The sequence below is a fragment of the Triticum urartu genome, chromosome 6 (genome assembly GCF_003073215.2).
Source record: "Triticum urartu cultivar G1812 chromosome 6, Tu2.1, whole genome shotgun sequence".
NCBI lineage: Eukaryota > Viridiplantae > Streptophyta > Magnoliopsida > Poales > Poaceae > Triticum > Triticum urartu.
Genome location: NC_053027.1, coordinates 104169783 through 104190915, shown reverse-complemented (window position 1 = coordinate 104190915; position 21133 = coordinate 104169783).

Here is a 21133-nt window from a genome sequence, read left to right as displayed (position 1 = left end):
CCAGCCTCACTGTTGTCAGGCGTGTTGTCCAGGTGTACTGAAGCACAAGAAGTTCAAATCTACTCCTTCGTTTGTGAGTCATACTGTTCTTGTCAAGCTTACGCAGGAAGGTGACGTGGCATGCCTCCACAAACAAGTTTATCAGTGGCAAGGCCACAAGGTTGTCTTCATGAAGGTTCACAGGATTGAGCTGCTGCGGGACGTCCTCGATGATGTTAATGGCAAGGTCCGTCTTGTGTCCATCCCAAATTAGATCGATGCATGAAATAGTTGCCCCAGCTAGTGTTTAATAGTAGTTTGGATTGTGTCTAATTATCCGAACCTTGCCTGTTATCGACCCCTTTGGGGCTAGTACTCTGTTTGAATCCGTCTATGGGATCTCCTGCTACTTTTGTGTGCCCGTGAATCATGTGAGAACCATCGTAATTGTTGCCGAAACAGATGCGTCCTCACTAGTTTTTTCATGAATATGGCAAGGTAAGACATAAGTTGTCACAGTTTATCATACGAGCAGTGCGTGTTTTGATGAATATGGCAAGGTAAGACATATGGCAAGGTAAGACATAAGTACTTGTAAACACTGTTGGTGCTACCCCACTTGTAAGCAGTTATGCAAACCACGGCACATTGGCTCAGCTCGCTTCAACACTAGGCTATCGACCAACTAACAATCAACAATTTGCTGTCTGACATATAAGCAACTATGTATCTTGTTATAGTGGTTCATGCAGTTAATTGAGGCCACAATGTAATAAATTCCAAACGTTCACACGCTAGTCCAGCGCTCATGTGGAACACTCACATTAAACTCGTCTTCATAAAAAACTTGAAAAGCATAAGTTAAGCAATTTTATAAATCTCAATGATTCATAGAACATAACAAACATATACTAGTTCACAACAAAAGACAAAGTTGTGAGAAGGTTCACAAATTAGGAAAAAACAAGCAAGGCTTCTCTGAGCAAAGGGCCTCCCGGCGGGCTTAAATTTCCTGGAGTTCACTCTGGTTTTTTCTTGTTGCCACCATTCAGGGTTAGGTTCTCTCATTCCAGAATAACCAATTTTAATTGTGTTCTCAGCTGGAATGCTGAACTGAACCATACAGTGTACTGACCAGCTGAAATGCTTGTGCATTCCACTAAATTTAAGCACCGCTATTTGCAGAAATAAGCAGACCACAATGCCTCTTGTCCGCGCACCTGTCCAAAAAACCACCGTGCAGCCGTGCCAGCTAGTCCTTGGTCCATGGATGAACTGGTAGAAAGTGCATTCCGGACTAGGATGCACTTGTTTTCGCTCGTCCCTGCACTGCAATCAAGAAGTAAAACGTACAAATCAGTTTCTTTTAGATTGTGTTGGTCATTCTACCTTAGTTACTACCAATGTATGGATACCTTGAGGACGGGAGGTTAGACGACGGCAACGAGGGATAACCATATCATTTTGCGCAGTTGTACTAAAACTGAGGTGTGTGCTTTTGATTGCGCGCATAGAAACGATACGGAGACAGACATCCTGAAACGATATGGAGACAGACATCCCTATTTGCGCAAATACGAAATACGGTTATTTAAATAGTGACAGATATTACTACTTTCCCCCGTTTCCTCTTAGAACCAAGTCCTACATTCATGGTATAGCTTTCCCCCTTTCTTCCCTCTTTGAACCAACGCTTTGAGTCGACTGTATGAACTAGCTTTACTTCTAATAATAGTAGAAGTCTAGGTGGCTTTGGAACAGCGGACGAAAGTAGAAAAGGATCCACACGAAGGGAGCTAGGGCAGTAGAGCAAGACAGGTTTCGAAGGAATATATACCTGAGGGTCGTTGGCATGTGGCAAAGACGGCGTCAGGAGGCCGCATCTTGGCCACAATACCGCAGGGAGGAAGAAGGGGTTGGAGGCCCTCCCGAGCCGGCGCTCTCTCGGAGAGAACGGCACGCCCGCCGATCGGGACGCGCGGGCAGCCGTTGGTCTCCTCCCTCTCCGCCGACGATAGCGTGAACGATGCACCTACACTCCTGCCCTGGTCGAGGTTGTCCGGCCAGATTTGTGACCAGCCGTGAGCTGAGAGAGTGTGTGGACACCTATGTGTTGCTTAGATCTGGAGAGCATGAGAGAGTGAACGAGAGGAACCCTAGTAAAGCAAGTGCCAAGGCTCCTGCTTTTACATATAGTGGAGTGATTTTGTTGTACTAGCTTCAAAAAAGGCGCTCCTACGTGTACCCACGAGTGGGTGTGAGAGAACTAGTGCGTGCGTGCACCGCTTGTCTTCGTGAGAGTAAATTATACTATGCCCAAAGAACGTTCGCCGCAAGAGTAATAGTATAAGTGTGTGACGTGTGAGCTAAAATAAAATGTGTGCACCGTATTTTGTTTTTAGAAGTTCTGAGGGTAGGGTGTGAAGAGCAGATATGTGCGTGACGTCTACCTGCATATAGACGGTGGGTGCAACGTGCGAGTCTGCGAGAGGACTCGGGAGAGTCGTGACTCGTGAGGGTGCATGTGCGTGAGAGAGAGGGAGGCACGTATCAATGCAATGCATGTGTCCGTAAATCATTATCCGATAAACGTTGGCCACAAGCCTTTTCCTGACGAACGCTGTAAGAACCGTTAGATCAGCATCCGACAGTGTCAGTTTTGCCATGTCATTTAACAGAACAGCCACTCCTCCTACACATAAATCTTCCACGTGAGTGTTAGCAACTGCCCTATCCTCCCTCCATTCCGAAATGCAGTGCATATAGCTTTATTGAAAATTCGAACCTCGCAAACTTTTACCAAGTTTTCGTGTACCAAACTGCACATGTAGAATACCATGTATATATCATTTCATTCATCTTCGAGAGGTAACTATAAAGATGGGTGAGGAGTCTACAAAGAAAGACCATCGTATCACCCGCAGCAATTTCAAGCATCCTTCAGTGTCGAGAAATATCATAGGAACTCTATATGATATTATTTTTATAGGATTTTTTCCTTTAGAGCCAATTGGTTCATAGGAATAGATTCATATACTCCACATTTCAAAGGAAATAAACATGATATCATTTCTATAGCATTAGAGCCACTTGGTTCATATGAATGGATTCCTATACTCCCTTAATTTCAAAGGAAAATAAACATTAGCGTATATTCAATAGAAAAGTTCCTATGATATGAACCAAATTACATCTCTTTTCTAATCCCTCCTCATAGGAATTGAGATACATGTCATCTCTAGATTCAATAGAAAAGTTCCTATGATGTGAACCAAATGGCATCTCTTTTCCAATCCCTACTCCTAGGAACTGAGATGCTCCATGTCATCTCTTTCCCTACAACTTCCATGTATACATCTTCGATTCCTAAATAGATAGTACAACCCACTAGTAGCTTTTTTCCAAAACATGCAACTATGGCACAAGAACTATATAGTGTGCCAATAACCTTGAAAGATGGTCACTGGATGAAGCTAACCCGACAGTGCAGAGATAAGCAAATCCGAGCACTACTGGCCGTTGGATATCATCAACATTCCCCCAGATCTGCCACATGTACAATTTAGAACACTCCATGGTTGAACATAAGCATAATGCACAAACCTCAAAACACAAGCACTTCTCCTTTGTTCTAGAATCTTCTATATCATAATTGATTATGTTTTCTAAATGAATTGCCATTATTTGTTTTTTACCTTATGATTTACAATGCACAACCCCATGAATCTTAACATTTTTATAAAACTAATTGATTTTGAATGAGATGAACTATAAGAACTAAACGAACATCTACATCACGCATATATGACTCAAAGCTTTACATGCTGTAGTGTGTATTTATTCATAATTTGGTTTCGAAAGCTCATGCGTTCAATACATGTGTACCTTACTAGTTTTGAGTAGAGTAGCAAATTTCACGCGGCCCCGGGTATATCAAAATGCAGGGCCCATGCATCATTGCCTTTCGGTCGAACCTACGTCCACAATTTTTTGTACGTACTATATCTCCACTGGTCCCCGAACCAAAAATGCTGCCTCATTCCCGTAAAACCAAGCGGCCCACACATATTTAAGGCGTCGACTCGAACCCGTTTACTACGATGTGGCCCGGCACGCCGTAGTACTCCTACAAACCCTACCACCGCACTCATCATCGGTTTTCTTCAAGAGGACGAGGGAGAAGCCGATTTGTAGTGGAGGCGCCTTAAAAAAAGGATCTGTAGTGGAGACCCCTACCCTAGGTGCCCTAGGTAGCTGCCGCACGCATCATTGTTTTCTCTTTTCTTTATGCTCTTGCGCCCTAGAGTGAAATGATGGTTGCTTCATCCGTCCAGCTTAATGCGGGAATGGAGGGGCTTTGTGATTTGACCCCTCATCGCTCATTTTCTACTACTGCGTCGCTACGACCGGGGTGCCTTCAATTCCAACCGCTGCTCCGAACTGTAATTTGGTGCATCGCCCGTCGAACAAGATGGTGGATGAGCCACATGTCGGCCAAAGGGGTCCTGTTAAGTGTGTCGCCATCTCGTGTGTGGACTGACCCTGCTTGAGTTGCTACGCCAACACGAAAGGAGAAGCCTACCACTTGGTTTTGCTCCTTGGTGAATCCCGACTATATTGATCTAAAAAGATACGTGTTGAACTACCCTCTCCGTCTTGGTTTTTTTTATTTTTAGGCATCTCGGTTTATAGGGTCTACACGTAGTTCTAGGTCATCCATTTGACTAACTAAATATGAGTTACTATGTCACAAAAAGTATATCATTGGATTCTTAAGCGGATGTAGTTGTATTTAAAAGTCGAGGGCGGGGCCTGTCCTGCGTGGTAGGCGGGGCAGTTCCGCCTAGTCGGTTCGACAGAGACGCGAGAAGACGAGGGAGTAGGCTGCTGCAAACGTAGGGCTGTGTGATTTGGTAGCGAGTTACTGCTGGACAGGTGGGGCCCCGTGATTTGACTTGCCATTATCATTTTAACTGCGGCGCTACGACCGGCGTGAGTCTCCCGATTCCTGACCACCTCCATTACAAAGAAAGAGATAGAGAGGAGTAAAAAAATACACTTATAGCCAACCTTATAGCCAACCTTGTTGTAGTATGAGTGACTAAGTGATGACTATGTGTGAGTTGCCAACATCAGATAGCCTAACGCACCGTGTTATATCTCCAAGGGCGCGACCGCGCGAGCGACGCGGCGGTCGTGGTAGGCGTGACCATGATACGGGCTGCTGGCAGCCCTTGGATCTGAGATCAAATGGTCGCATGCTAAGTTGCCGAAAATTTGCAGAATAACCCTCCAGGATAGGATATTCACCCATAGGTCTAGAATCACGACATGCAACCGTTCGATCTCAGATCCAAGGGCTCTCGGAAGCCCGTACCATGGGAGAATGGAAAGCCACTACCCTGCCATTTCCACGCTGGCAGTTCGCTCCTACTCATCCCCGCACGTCCTTCAATACTACGGCGGTTCGCTCCTAGTCATCCCGTCCATTCACATTACGACAGTTCCACTAATCCTAACCCTCCTCCCAAATCCATGGCGTCCTAAATGTCCATGATCGGCGGTGAGTACAAGGTTAGAACCATCACCGGCGATGAGTTCGACGTCATCTACACCCGTTCTTCCGCGATGATGAAAGGATGCCTTTCTCGCTTCAGACGCATGTTCGAAAACTCAGATGATGAGTGGGTCGCTGGGCTAGATGTTGAGTACACCACAGTCCTGGGACCAAACAAGGATCTAAAGGACGAAGAGAGGAAGAAGCCCGCCGTGATCCAGGTTTGCGTACATAACGTTTGCTTGGTCTACCACATATGCCATGCCAACATTGAGTGCCAGCATTTTAAGAACTTCCACAAGGATAAAACAGTGAAATTCGTTACTATAGACTTTAAGAACGACAGGGATGTCCTGTGTCGGATAGGTCTCATTGTAGGCAACCCCTTCGACCTCCAGAAGAATCGGCTGGTGTCCTCTCGTCAGCCTTCAATGCTGACCCTAGCAGGAGCCATGGTTCATCCTTCGTATGGTAAACTGGAGAAACCTCCATACACGTTTCATCGTCATGCATGGCAGCGAAATGTACTAGATATAGACCACATCCACTATGCTGCAATGGATGACTACCTTTGCTTCAATATCTACAAGGGTTGGATGAAGAGCAACAGCCAAGTGTGCGGTTCAAGGAAAGAAGTATCGGCCAAGAGGGAGAGGGACAAGTACGAAGTCGAGGAGGTGGACGAGGACTCCAAGTAAGGTGGCAATGTCGTTGCTCATGGTGGTTCTAAACTTCTAATGCAGTGTCTACCGGATTAGTTGCATATTTCAGGTGTGCTTAGTTTAATTTGAGGGGTGTGTTGTGCTGAGCCCCCAGCAGAACTATGTTATGTTTCTTCTCGTCACTTTAACTCTTCAGTATGTACATACTACTAGTATTTCTTTAATAGAATTTAGCACCCCAATTAAGCACGTACTAGCCTTTTTAATAGTACTATATGCATAATTTGGCGACGAGCGCTCTCTATATGTACCACCTTTTTTTTAATTTCAATTTTTTCTCCATGGAGCAATCCATCGATAGTACTACTGTACAAAAGTATACATTTTTTAAAAGGCTAGAGTACTATTCATCACATATATAGCCAGTTAAATACTCAACCTAAAACGACATGCATGACATGTAGTAAACTGATACGGAGGAAGTATAGTAAAAATGAGGTGATTTTACCAGGTGATCGGCGGGGGAGCATGGCCTGTCATGCGGTCCCACGTGTCATGATGTACCAAGGCGATGCGTGTGTCCCTCTTGAGGCAGAAGCAATACTACGTGGTTTGAGATGATGGCGAACCGAAGTGTGAAATAATGGTCGCTTCGTCCGTCTGGTAAGGTGCGGCATGGTGATTTGACGTCTCATTGCTCATTACTACTACTGGGCCGGTACGAGTTGGGTGCGTCCCCCCTGCTGTTCTGCACTATTATTTGGTGCTTCACACGTCGACTCGGTTTCTATATGTCCCACATGTCGGCGACAGGAAGTACATAATTCATGAAAGGGAGCGTCGACGGAGGAGTATACTATAGAATTCATGAAAGGGAGCGACTTAGTTTTGGAAAAATTTGTTTTTACGGAGTACGTACCCACTAGGGTTTATAGGGCTCATCTAAAATACATTTGTTTTTCCATTTGATAAGTCTCAATTCTACTATACTAGTAGTAGTACCATTACATGTTGGATTTTGAGGTGTGTTAGATCACCCGACCCAAGCAGTGGTCAAGAGGAAACTAACCAATGCATGTACAAGTTCATGGAAATTTAGTGGTCATTCGTGCATTCATTCTAATTAATGCCTCGGTAAACATAACTTCTTGAGAAAAACGAGCGTACTAATTACTTGTGCAAACTACGAAATTAATTCGACCACTCGCCGTCTACCTTGGTTGGAGAGATTTTGAATTGAGCCATAAACTGGAAAGGAGGGAGTAGTAACTTTTGTCTCGATTATTATTTGTGGCCTTGTATAGATGCAAAATGTATTTTTTATAGTGGCCTTGTATAATTAAATGGAGGGAGTACTAACCAAAGTACGTAGTAGGGACGAGGAGTAAACAGAGGGAGTAGTAAAATTTTCTCCTCGTGTTGCGAGCCACCACGCGCATGGGCGAGGGAGCGGGCGTAAAGGCGTGCAGTACTACTACTACTACTACTACTACTACTACTCGTAAGCAAGCTTCACCTCATCCTGCGAGCCACCGCGCCCGTGGGCGGGGGAGACGGCGTACTAAGCAAGCTTCTCCTTGTTCTACGAGTTGACGGGACACATCAAAAGTACTCCAGTGTATAGAGCCTTGCCACTAAGGTAGGCCCCACATGGTTTGCCTCTTTTTTTAATTTAACATAACACGTCAAGTCGCAATTTGTTTGTTCACCATGGTAGACGATCCTCCCTCCACCAAGTGGACAACCAGTACACGTGCCAAATTACCACGTGGGATGCCTTTTTCATACAGAAATGAGCTCCACCGTGTACCCGCGCGGGTGTGGTTGGGAAAGAGACGGGAGTACGTGCACCGTGCGTGCACCTCTTCTCTTCGTGCACGCCCCCCACCTACGTGGGTGTGTGTGAGAGAGATACAAACCTACACATAATGTGTCGTCCATCCCCATGCCTCCGTGCAGTCCGACCACCAGTCACCACCACGCCCCACTCCTCCTCACCTTATCTCTCATCTTTCTCCCTCCATTTTTATATACAAGGGGCCACTATCAAAATTACAATTTGCAGATATACAAGGCCACTAACACTAATCGATGCAATATTAATGGTGTTTGCCTCGTGGTACTAGCAAAGGTGGACATTAATTATCCCTTGCATGCATGCGGGAGTTTCTAAAAAATGCATCTTGATGTTCCGTGCAATGCACGGGCATCTTGCTAGTCCATGAAAACAACACATGGCAAAATTCCACGGCAAACAAGGGATTTGAATCTGTTGGGAGGGGCTGTTTGGATCTTGCCCGGTCTAGCCAAAATATTGGCGAGCCTTTTGTCCACCGGTGCCTCTGCCACCGATGAACGAGGAATGGCTCGGGTGCTCATGCTATCATGCATCCTCCAGCGCGCACGTTGGAGACGAGCTCGCACGAGCTGTGTTTTTTTCCCACAACGCCGCCCGAGCCGCCCACAGACCGACCGGCGACCCGCAAATTACACCATCCAACCGTAACCGCGCACATTATGACAGCAACTCAACCAACCGGATGAAATTCACGCAAACACGTAGACAAACTGATATTTCATATAAACAACGACGGAAATCATATAAAATACCAGATTTTCATACAAACATGACGGATTTCAAATGAACTACGTGGTGCTAGTTCTGGACAGCACAAGTATATAATACCTGGCCTAAATGGTGTCCCGCCGATCGATTTGTGTTCCTCATGTCCGGCAGCACGATCACCGGACTGTCGGGAGCCCCAGAGGTATATGCTTCAGTGCAAAGGATGGCTCGCGTGCCCACTACCCAACTGATATCATTGGCTGGTGCCGAAGATATTGGTGGCCAGCACCAGTTCGAGTTCACCACCGGCCACTACTTCACCATGGCCGGCACCGGCTCGAGTTCATCCTAACATTCCTCTCTTCCGTGGAGCCCATGCGGGGTCGACAAAGGTCCTCGCAACAAAAGGATCCGGCAAGACACCTGCTATGTACGCCGGCGTCGCCTCCGTGGTGGCCTTCATGGGACCCAAGCAGCGGCGGCCTCCCGTGTTCTACTTCTCCTTGATGATGGCAGTGGACGCGGAGGCGCTGGCCACCGACTCGCCGCTCTCCGCGCACCCAGCTTCTGTCGCTGCTTGCATGGCACGGCCGTCAGCATGGGAGTCTCAGCCACAGAAACGGGAGACGCAGTACGAGGCGGCGGCGTGGACGGCAGCAAGGACGCCTGTGCGCCGCTCCTCGTTGAGCTGGCCTGGAGCGACGAGTTGCTGAACCGCGCGCCGGCTTGGGTGGCAACTGGCTCCGTCGGGCGAGGGGAGGGAGGTGGATCAGCGAGCTGCATAGCTCATATCCGGCAGGCTACCCAGCCGGCTTGGATGCGGAATAACTAATCTTCGTAAGCCAATGTAAGAGTGGACAAAATGGTGGAGGAGATAGGGGAGCGGCGGAGGTGTGCGATTCTTGGCCGGCGTTTGGCCTCGTTTAAATAGGAGATTAAATAGACGGCGGACAGGAGGAGCTCGGCCGGCGTTGCGTTTAATGTCGGCCCAGTCATGAACGAACGTGTCTCCAGAGTGGGTTTCTTGGCTTCCACACGGGCGGGTTCATGGAGGCGTTTGAATGTGGCACGGAGGCGTGTTCAGCTGGGTGTGCCGCGAGTGGCTCCCTCGACTCTGACCTAGGACAACGTGCCATTCTTCCACTGACATGTGGGCTGTTTGGGTGCATGGCCTGCATGTCAGTGACCCAACGCAGGCAGCTCACAACAGAGGAACCTTTGGTGGGCCAGGGTGGTCAGAAGCGGGCATTTCATAAACCGATGATTGTTCATTGAGTGTGACGTCATCTTTTTCATGTAGATAAGCCTACTATGTTGATAGCCCGTTCGATACGTTGTGATTCATAAAGACCGCTGCAAACATCAATGTTCCGCTTATCACAGATAAGATTGATTAATACCCGTAAAAATCCATGTCCTTAACAAAGGGTGCATGCACATATAGGTTGAGCGTGCGTCTTGCGTCATGTGTTGTGTGCATGCAGGCGGGCCAGTGTTGCGTGCGTGCAAGGGTACATTTCAGTGTTGCATGCATGGGTGTGTACGTGCGTTTGTTCGTGAGTGCATGTGTACGTGTCAGTGTTGCACGCCAGCATGCGTGTGTGTGTGTACGTGTCAGTGCGGCACGCCTACATGCATGCGGGGTGAGGCTACATGCCAGTCGACTGATTTTTTCATTTTTGGTCATTAGATTTTCCAGGCGTTGGATACGAAATCAAGGGCCTCCAATTTATCATCAAACTCCACCCCCGCTGAGCCGCCAGCCACCACCGGCCGAACCGCCAGCCCCCGCCGCCCACGGCCGGCCGGCCCTCCCCGAAACCACTCCCCACCGCCGGTCCGCCGCCGCACCGGCCATCCCTCTAGCCCGCCCCCCCCCCCCCCGCCGAGCTTTTTCTTCGGGAATCCCAACCCCACCACCCAATGAATGCTCCCCAACCGCCGGTGACTGCCAACCAGAGGTCTCACGACTTCGAATACCCACCGACCACTAATTTATTACCATTTCTGTCCTTCATATATGTGCTGACGGGTGGGCCCTATGGTAATGTGCGCTGCTGAATGTGGACCATTTGACTGGTCAATTGATCGTGTTATCAACAAATTATGGAGTTGTATGGTGAGCCAGTGACCGTATGATCACCCTAAAATGTACTCCTATTTTATTAACACAGTACAGACTCAAACTACCATTTCTTTCTTTCATATACGGGCTGACAAGTGGGCCCCACGGTTACGCACCCCGATGGTGCAACACTAGTTGCGCCGCGTGGAACGTTTGACTGGTCAATTGATTGTGTCATCAACAAAATACGGAGTTGTACGAGTGAGCCAGTGACCATATAATCATGATATGTATTTGTTTAACATGGTACAGACGCAAGGGCTCATATATACGCGCAAGCACTCACCGCTATAAGCGCACACACGCAAACCCTACCCCAATGAGCAACTTCGAGAGAGTGGGCCAGCATATATGATCTTGAGATTTTACGAAGTCACCATAGGTGCCTCGTAGTCGAGTGGAACGTCTCCTCCCACTGAACGTACATCGCCAGAAAATACTGAAATTAACACAAGATAAATGCGAGCATCGGGACTTTAACCTTGGTGGGCTCGAGAAACCACTGTCCTCTAACCATCCAACCACATGTTGGTTAGCACGACCAAATGTATGTGGTGACTGTGATGAGCTTATTCTGAAGTCCAGTGACCATATCGTGCTTTCGCTTCAAATACAATGACCGTAAGTGTCGTCAACAAAATACGGAGCACGCATCAAATGCAAAGTACGTCAGTGTCATCAACAAAATATGGAGACGTATCGTGAGCTAGATACCGTTGTACTATTGTATAAGCTTATTTTCTTAGTGGATGATTGCATGTGTGGTGTGGTGGGCACATCATTTCTAGTTGTGGTGGTTCAACATGAAGACTCATGGGTCGGTTCCATCCTGCGCCACATATAGGTTGGACCGAGACGTGTTATACGAAGACCCATGTGGAGGACTCGGCGTACAACACGAAGCTACCAGAGTCGCAAAGGACTCTATCCCCTCTGGTTATAAGCTGACTATATATGATTTGTGACCCTAGGCCCTTAGTATGTTATACAAGCTTGGGGACTAGTTCGTCGATAGTATACACACACGCACAATGCCTGGTATTCACGTGTACTTTGTACACACCCCTATCACTAATATACAGTACCAGGAGTAGGCTCTTTCTTCAACTGCAAGGGTCCGATCCGAACTAGGGTAAAACATTGCCTCGTATTACCATCCAGCCTAACAGCCAGAGATATCCTACCGAACGATATGATGAAATCATATCTGCCAACTACTAAGAGAGAGGTGTGTCGGGGGGCAATGTGTGTGAGAGAGGCCTAAAGATAATGTGCGTGCGGGAGACACGTAGGCACATATATGTGTGTATAGAGGGCTAGTAGAGACCGTGCATGTGTATATATGCATGTGAGAGAAATAGTGTTTTCCAACTGAGATTAGTGAAAAGAGTGGTACATAGTAGTCAGAAAGAGAGAGAGAGAGAGAGAGAGAGAGAAATAGAGAGAGCATGTGCGTCAGACACCCCGACACCTTGAGAGAGATTGTGAGCATGTGTGAAAGAGAAATGCCGATGCATATAAAGTGTGTGCACTTATGCATTAGATAGAGAGATATATAATGCGTTTGTGAGAACGGGGCGAGGCATAGTGCATCTACGTGTAAAAGGCGGTTCTACGCATTAAATTAAAATATAAATGGAATTATGATTTTTGGATGAGATCATGAATTTTGCAAATTGCATATGGACGAAAATCGGTCTATCAGACACCCATACTCTATTGAATTCTAGCATGTGCATGTGTTTATTTCATATTATCGATCCATAGAGTGAGAGTGGTTTGAAATCCAGGCAATGGATGCTTTTGCAATTCATATAAAACATTAATTAGTGCACTCCATGTTGTTAGTGTGAAGCACTTTATACATTTGTCACTTGCATGTATACATTCCAAATTGCTAGCTACGAAATAGAATACATGTCGAATTCAACATAAAGGGGGTTTCGAAGATTCGAATTCATAGGAAGTGCATTCATCTATTTGAACCCGAGATAATGGCATTTGTAAATCAGATGTAAAAGGGGGCATCAATCTTTGTTGTGAGTTTGAACATGCTATATATATTCATACGCATATCTAACTTTTTTTTTGCAACCAAGGAGATTATATCTGGAACCATGCATGAACTGGGGTAAGTTGCACATTTTTTAATATATAGTTGTGTACAATGTATATTCAAATGTACCCCCTCCGTTCCAAAATAATCATAGCTTTAGGATTTTCAAGACAAAAGATTTGTGAAGTTTGACAAATCCTGAAAGTTCAATTCAAGAGAACCGAAAACATTAATGCTTCTGCTCCCAAATATTGAACGAAGCGCCAAATAGGCCTCTGGTCACCCGAAACCGCGCGAGACTAATGTTTTGGTGGTAGGAAATTACAGTCCTGACTCTGGTCCGTGTAGCCTATCGGCCCGATGTCCAAAGGTCTAAACCGGGGTAGGTTTGTAACTTCACCAAGACGCCGGTCTCAACCGCCTCCGAGAAGCATTCATACGCCGTGGGCACCAACCCTTGTGCTCAGCCGAAATCTATCCCGCCCGCATTTGGGACACCTAACATGACTATCCTACCCCCAACCCGCAATATGTCCGAAATTTATATGGGGGAAAAGTTTGTAACTTTCCACAAATTTCAAACAAGCGCGTCTCAAACCGAAACATTGTTCCCCCTTAGTTCCCCGCCTCCCTCCATTTCCCCATTCATACTCTGTGGGCACGAAAACACCCTCTCCACCAGCCGCGAAACCCCAGCCTCCTCCGTCCTCCACCCCATAGCTGCCAATCCACCGCCGCCCTCCTCCATCACGCTAGAGCCGGTACCCCGATGTCGTCGTCCAACGCAACCGCAACGGCAACACCCTCAAGGACTTAGCAGATGAAGCCGAGGCAGAGCTGCCTCCACGACGCCGACGTGCGCCATACCAGAACCACTCTGACCACGCCGTCATGCGCCTCACTACTGCGGCTCCACTGTCGCAACCTTCCACCGCACCAGAGCTGTTCCCGCTACGCCATCGTTCGCCGCCTCAGATCTGCTTCCCCGCCGCCGATAGATGGCCACCACATCACACTCAACAACTTGGCCATGGGTTCATCCAAGGCTGCACCATCCTCCACAACTTCTGGTTTCCGGCGAACAACAAGAAGATCGTCGAAAAAACAGAAGGAGGACATAGCACTCCCAGCATAAAGAGGTACTCCTCTTCCCTTATTCATGCAAATCTTACGTCTCCTCTCACACCGTATTCATCCCACGAAAGAAACTAGTTGAGTGCTTCTTACTGCATCTTCTTCGTGATACTAAATGCACAAGGTTTCCTCCCTTTTGCTATTTCACCTTTGCTAGAGGTCAGTAGCCCGCCTGGATTTCAATGCAGGGTCAGTCAAACCGCAATTAAAAGAAGCATCACCCTCTTAGGCGCGCGGAGCACCTAGTCCGCCTATTCCCCGGGGAAGCGGCGCATCGGTGTCTATCATAGTGGTGTGGGGCGCAGGAGCTGCTTGCGCCCGATCTAGAGGTCGGTGGGGCTTGAATTGATGGCTGGGGGGCAGTGCCAAGCACGACGGAGGTCAAGGGGAGGATGCAGGCAGGTGAGGAATACTGGCCCGATGGTCGCTGGCGTTTCGAGGAAGATCGTCAACACTGACTGGCTGGAGGTAGATGAAGGCGATCTGCCCGTTCTTTGTACATCGGATGGTGCAGAAAAAATGGACTGACCTATTTGCTTTCAGTCGACTGTTATTTTCATAGAATCCTGTAGTACTTTAGTGTGCCATGCATGTTGTAGAGCTATCATATGTCTCCCATCATTTATTTCTCACGACCTGCTATCTGCTACCTTTGCACTGTACTAATTGTGCGCACACTTCACCCATACTCACACTATTGTTTTTTATGCATGGGTATTTCAGACTCTAACGCAGTGTTGATGAATGAAGAAAAGAAAAGACAGAAGTCGCTCCAGTGTAATTCGAAGATAAGCACTAAGCGTTTCAGCGCTCTAATGGGTGCAGTGTCAGCAGTTGGAGACAGTAAACGTAGCTTTGCAGTTGATGATCTCAATTTCCACACACAACAATCCCAGGTGCTTGCTTTAACTTCGTGCTGTCAAATGTGGTTGCATGTTGCATATGGTGTCTAGCTTGTATTGCTTCCAATTTGGTTAAATTGCATCTGCTTACTTTACACATTATACCTTTGATAATGACATGCCTTCCTATTTTTGATACATACTACATATGTCTATTAACCATGTTCGTACATCAAACTAATGCTCTTTTGTATCCCTCGTCAATCACTTATGATGAGACAGTCACCCGAGTGGGTTACTGTGAGACGCCCTACTCGTTTCAAGAGTGCAGTGTCATCCTCCCCACATGATTCTCAAGAAACAGCAAGGCTAAATGAAGATACTCAACGTAGCTCTCTAGCTGATCACCGCAATTCCCCCACACCACCATCGCAGGTGCTTGCTCTTACTTGGCAGTGTGATATGTGGTTGCATGTTGCATATGGTGTCTACCTTGTAATGCTTATAATTAGGGTAAATTGCATCTGCTTAGTTAACACATTATACCTGTGAATATGACATGCCTTCCTATTTTTGGTACATACTACGTCTTTCTATTAACCATGTTCTTACATCAAACTAATTTTCTTGTGTACCCCTCATCAATGCCCCTAATTTGTTAAATGGCATATCCTTAGCTTGCACATTATACATGTGAATATGACACGCCTTCCTATTTTTGGTACATACTACATCTGCCTATCACACCATGTTCTTACATCAAACTAATGTTCTTGTGTATCCTGCGTCTATCGCTTATGATGAGACAGTCACGCGCGTGGGTTAATATGAGACGCAATACTCTTATAAAGAATGCAATTTCATCCTCTCCACATGATTCTCAAGAAACAACAAGCCTGAATGAAGATATTGAACGTAGCTCTGTACCTGAAGACCGCACTTCCCCTACACCACCATCATAGGTGCTTGCTCTAACTTTGCAGTGTGATATGTGGGTGCATGTTGCATATAGTGTCTAGCTTGTACTGCTTCTAATTAGGGTAAATTACATCTGCTTAGTTACACACTATACCTGTGAATATGACATGCCTTCCTATTTTTGGTACACACTACATCTATGTGTTAACCTTGTTCTTACATGAAACTACCTCTCTTCTGTATGCTGCATCAATCACTTATGATGAGTCACCTTTATTCGTTGCATATTGCATATTATTTCTAGCCTGTTGCCATGTATTGCTTCTAATTTGGTCAAATACATTTGTTAGGGCACCCTTTTAATTTGGCAGAGTGATATTGGTTTCATCTTTCATATGGTTTCTAGCGTGCATCGATTCTAACAAGTTCAAGCACCTTGTGCTTTCTTTACACTTTATACATCATACATGTCAATATGTCACGCCGTCCTGTTTTTCATACATATTCCATCCTCCTATCATGCGGTTGCCTTACATGAAAGTAGTGTTCGTGAGTATCATGCATCAATGAGTTCTAAAGAGCAAATTTTATTCCTTTTTCTTGTGGGTTTGACTTGACAAGGCAAAATCAAGAAAGAGGAAGGAAAAGAGTAAGGAAGGCGATAATGGTGGTCCTCTGCAGCAACATAAATGGAGCATCTGTACTGATTCTCCTTGTACTGATAGTGCATTACAGGGTCCAAGTCTCCGCTCCCCTACTCCACCATCCAAGGTGCTTGCTCTAACTTGGCAGTGTGATATTTGGTTGCATGTGGCATATGGTGTCTAGCTCGTATTGCTCCCAATTAGTGTAAACTGCATTTGCTTAGCTTACACGTGATACATGTGAATATGACACGCTTTCCTATTTTTGGTACATAATATATCTGTCTATCACACCATGTTCTTACATGAAACTACTCTTCTTGTGTATCCTGCATCAGTCACTTATGATGGGACACCTTTAAGTTGGCAGTGTGATATTGGTTTGCATCTTGAATATGATTTCTAGCATGTATTGCTTCTAGTTTGATGAATGCCACCTATGACGGGACAGTTTTAACTTGGCAGAGTGATATTGATTGCACCTTGCATATGGTGTCTTGTAGTGTTTCTAATTTGTTGAAGTGCCTTCTGCTTAGTTACCACATCATAGGTGTGAATATGTCAAGCCGTCCATTTTTCGTACATATTCCATCCTCGTATCATGACTTTGCCTTTCATCAGAGTAGTGTTCGTCAGTATCATGCATGAATGAGTTCTGAGGAGCGAATGATATTCCTTTTTCTTGTCGGTATGACCTCACAATGCAAAATCAATAAAGCTGAAGGAAATTGGCAAGGCATTGGATGATGGTGGTCCTTCCAAGCAACTGAAACGGAGGTTCTCTACAGATTCTACTCTGCCATCCTCCCAACAAGATTCGCAAGACAACGCAAGGCTAGATAGTCAACGTAGCTGTGTAGATGATGAGCACATCTACCCGACTCCACCATCACAGGTGCTTGCTCTAACTTGGCACTATTATATGTGGTTGCATGTTGCGTATGATGTCTAGCTTGTATTACTTCAAACTTTATTGAATTGCATATGCTTACTTTACACATAATGCCTGTGAATATGACATGTGTTCCTGTTTCTACATCAGACTACTATTCTTGCATATCCCGCATCAGTCACTTATGATAAGGCACCTTTAAGTCGCCACTATGATATTGGTTGTGTCTTGCATATGATTTCTAGCATGTACTGCTTCTAATTTGTTGAAACGCCATACATTTTGAACTTGGCAGAGTGATACTGGTTGCATCTTTCATATGGTGTCTAGCTTGCAGTGCTTCTAATTTGTTGAAATGCCTTCTGCTTAGTTACCACATCATAGGTGTGAATATGTCACACCATCCTGTTTTTCATACATATTCCATCCTCGCATCATGTGTTTGCCTTTCATCCGAGTAGTGTTCGTAAGTATCATGCATGAATGAGTTCTGAAGAGCGAATTTTATTCCTTTTTCTTATCGGTTTGACTTCACAATGCAAAATCATTACAGCTGAAGGAAATTAGTCTGGCAGTGGATGATGGTGGTCCTTCGGAGCAACTCAAACAGGGGGTCTCTACAGATTCTACTCCGCCATCCTCCCAACAAGATTCGCAAGACAACACAAGGCTGGACAGTCAACATAGCTGTGTAGATCATGACCACATCTCCCCTACTCCACCATCACAGGAGCTTGCTCTAACTTGACACTATTATATGTGGTTGCATGTTGCGTATGATGTCTAGATTGTATTGCTTCTAACTTGAATTGCATATGCTTACTTTACACATAATGCCTGTGAATATGATACGTGTTCCTGTTTCTAGAACACACGTGTACATGATTAGCACATCTCCCCTACTCCACCATCACAGGTGCTTGCTCTTACTTGGAACTGTTATACGTGGTTGCGTTTTGCGTATGATGTCTAGTTTGTATTGCTTCTGATTATGTTGAATTGCATCTGCGTAGCTTACAACTTATACCTGCAACGATCACTTACCCATAAGACACATTTATCTTGGGACTGTGATGTAGGTTGCATCTTGCATTGTCTTCTAGCTTGTACTACTTCTAATTTCTTGAAATGGCACTTACGACGAGACACTTTTTACCCGATAGAGTGATATTGGTTGCATGTTCATATGGTGCCTAGCTTTCATTTCTTCTAATTTTGTTGAAATGCCTTCCGCTTACTATTTTTTCATACATATTCCATCCTCCTATCGTACCTGTGAATATGAAACGCTGTCAAACAGAAAAGGTTCTGCCGTCGAGATTCTGCTGGTACTTATAGTGCAGTAGAAGGTCCAAGTCCACCGGCTAAATCTACAAACACAGTATCACATGCTCCACCAGCTGTAGCATCCGCTTCAACTGTACTAGCATCTCAACCAGTTACTTGTTCATTTGCTCCGGAACTGGCCAGTTCCCAAGCTGCCTTCACACCTAACACTACTTCCGAAGCACTGCTGACACAACAGGACTTGGCAAGATCAGATAAACCTCATGAGCATCAACACCAAGACGGTACCTGACCGAGTCAAGTTGCAGTTGCATGCTCCTTTATATGTACTCTCACAGTTTGATGTACACTAACACTTTCCATATTTGTTGTTGAACTAGCACCATGGCGCAAGCGGAAACAAACATCAGGGATAATGCTTGACAGATTAACAAAATCTAAAGGAGGAAGAATGGAGATCCATTTTGAGGCAGGTCTAAAAAGGCCACGTGATGCTACAGAGTCAGCCAAGTTAGTATCAGAGGCAGCAGTTGCCGTTAGGTGTCATGCACGTATCCTCCCAACGTGGATCCAGTACAGGAATGAGAAAGACAATACCCAGTTTAACACCTTCCTTGACCATTTATCCGTAAGTAATGTTATTCATCGCAATTAGTAATATTGTCTTGCTCTGTCCCATACTTTCTAGCTTCCTCCTAATAAGACTCACATTCTTTTTTCAACAGATGAGGTTCAAGTTGGATCCGAAAGATGATGCAACTAAACAAGCATGCACTCATGTTTTTCAGTCTGCTCTACGACAGTATCGGTACCACCTTAGAAAATCTCACTTTGAAGGCAAGGCTAACAATGAAATCGCCCAAACATCTCCAGTGGAATATATTACAGATGAAGACTGGACAGCCCTCGTTAAACACTGGTCTGATCCAAAGTATCAGGTAGGCTATATGTATTTGATCAGACCACATATTGAACTTGTATTTATGTATGTGCCTTACAAGTGTATCTTCTTCTAGGCTAACTGTTTGAAGAACAAAACCAACCGTTCTAAAGTGAAATTCCAACAGACAACAGGATCTTGTAGCTATATTGCACACTGCGAGGCTCTTGTAAATAGCTGCTACTTCCTTCTTTTTGTGTGCCATATTATCGTATCTATATTGACTTGTTCCAAATACAGAGGAAAGCCCGTGCGGACCAAAAAGAACCTGAACCGAATGCAGTGCAAATCTTCAAGGATTGCCACACCAGCAAGATGAAGGGCATGAGCACACCAGTTCAAGCCGCTGTTGTAAGTCCTTACTCCTCCTGCCTTGAACTGATTGGTATTGTGATGTGTTCATTTAACTACTTGGTTTGCAGCCAATGTCAGTTACTCTGTTCACTTTTATTCACAGTTGTCTTAACGTATCATTTCACCTTACATGGTTTAAAAGAGATGAAGGATATTCTTTTGGTCTTGATCTGTAATCTAGTTGTTATGTTCACGTGCGCACACAATGATAAAATAGCATGTTTGGTTTATATCTGTTTTCCCATGATATGAATGATGTCATACTATGTTCATTCTACTTTAAACCATGTCTCTTTATCCTTAGATGTCAACGAATGTGAGGAAATAGACAATACAGTAGGCATGCTACATGGACATATGTTCCAAAAGTGATTTTATTATGTAGTTGGCACTACAATACATGCTAATGTATTACATTAGTTCACCAAAATAAGTTATGTATAAACTTTTAACCTAGTTTGTTTATTTTTGTCTCATTAGTAACTTATCTGGTACACTGGTCTACAAGTTCAAACTTTCAGGAAGCTATGGAACAAATGATTGAACAGCCACAACCACCTGAAGGTGACGAGGCTACTACAGGCACAATGTCACCTCTTGCTGCAGTGCGTCAGTATCTCTCCACTAACAGTGCAAAAAGCACCTTCCTGCGTAATTTTGGGTTGGTTGTCAAGGTAACCTCGTCCAAATCGCCTACTGAACAAAATCTTTCTGCTAGACAGAGTGATATATCTGTGCTCCAGACACAAGTCCAATCCCTAATGGATGTTGTTTCGGAAACAAGAATAGTGGTTGATAAATGTCGTCAAGATATGAATGGTTTTGAAACCAGACTATTAGACATTCTCTTCGTTGTTCAAGAGCAATTGCGAAAAAAAGGTGGAGATCGTGTTGCTCCATCAGATTCTACAGCCTGAAACATTAGCACTCAGGTCAAATGATCTGTGCTTCTATACATCTGATGGTGCTTTTATCTAGAAGGGCCGTAAACTTTATGCCTACATGCCTTTTGTTGTATGGTTGGAATTTATTTTGTTGTGATACAACATTTATGATGCTGCCTCAGGCTGCAGTAATTACGACGCTATTTTTGTATAGTGTAGGTTTATCTTAGTAATGTATTCGGCCGAAAGCTTCGTAGGAGCCCAACATGCCAACATTCATCGGGCCCACTCCA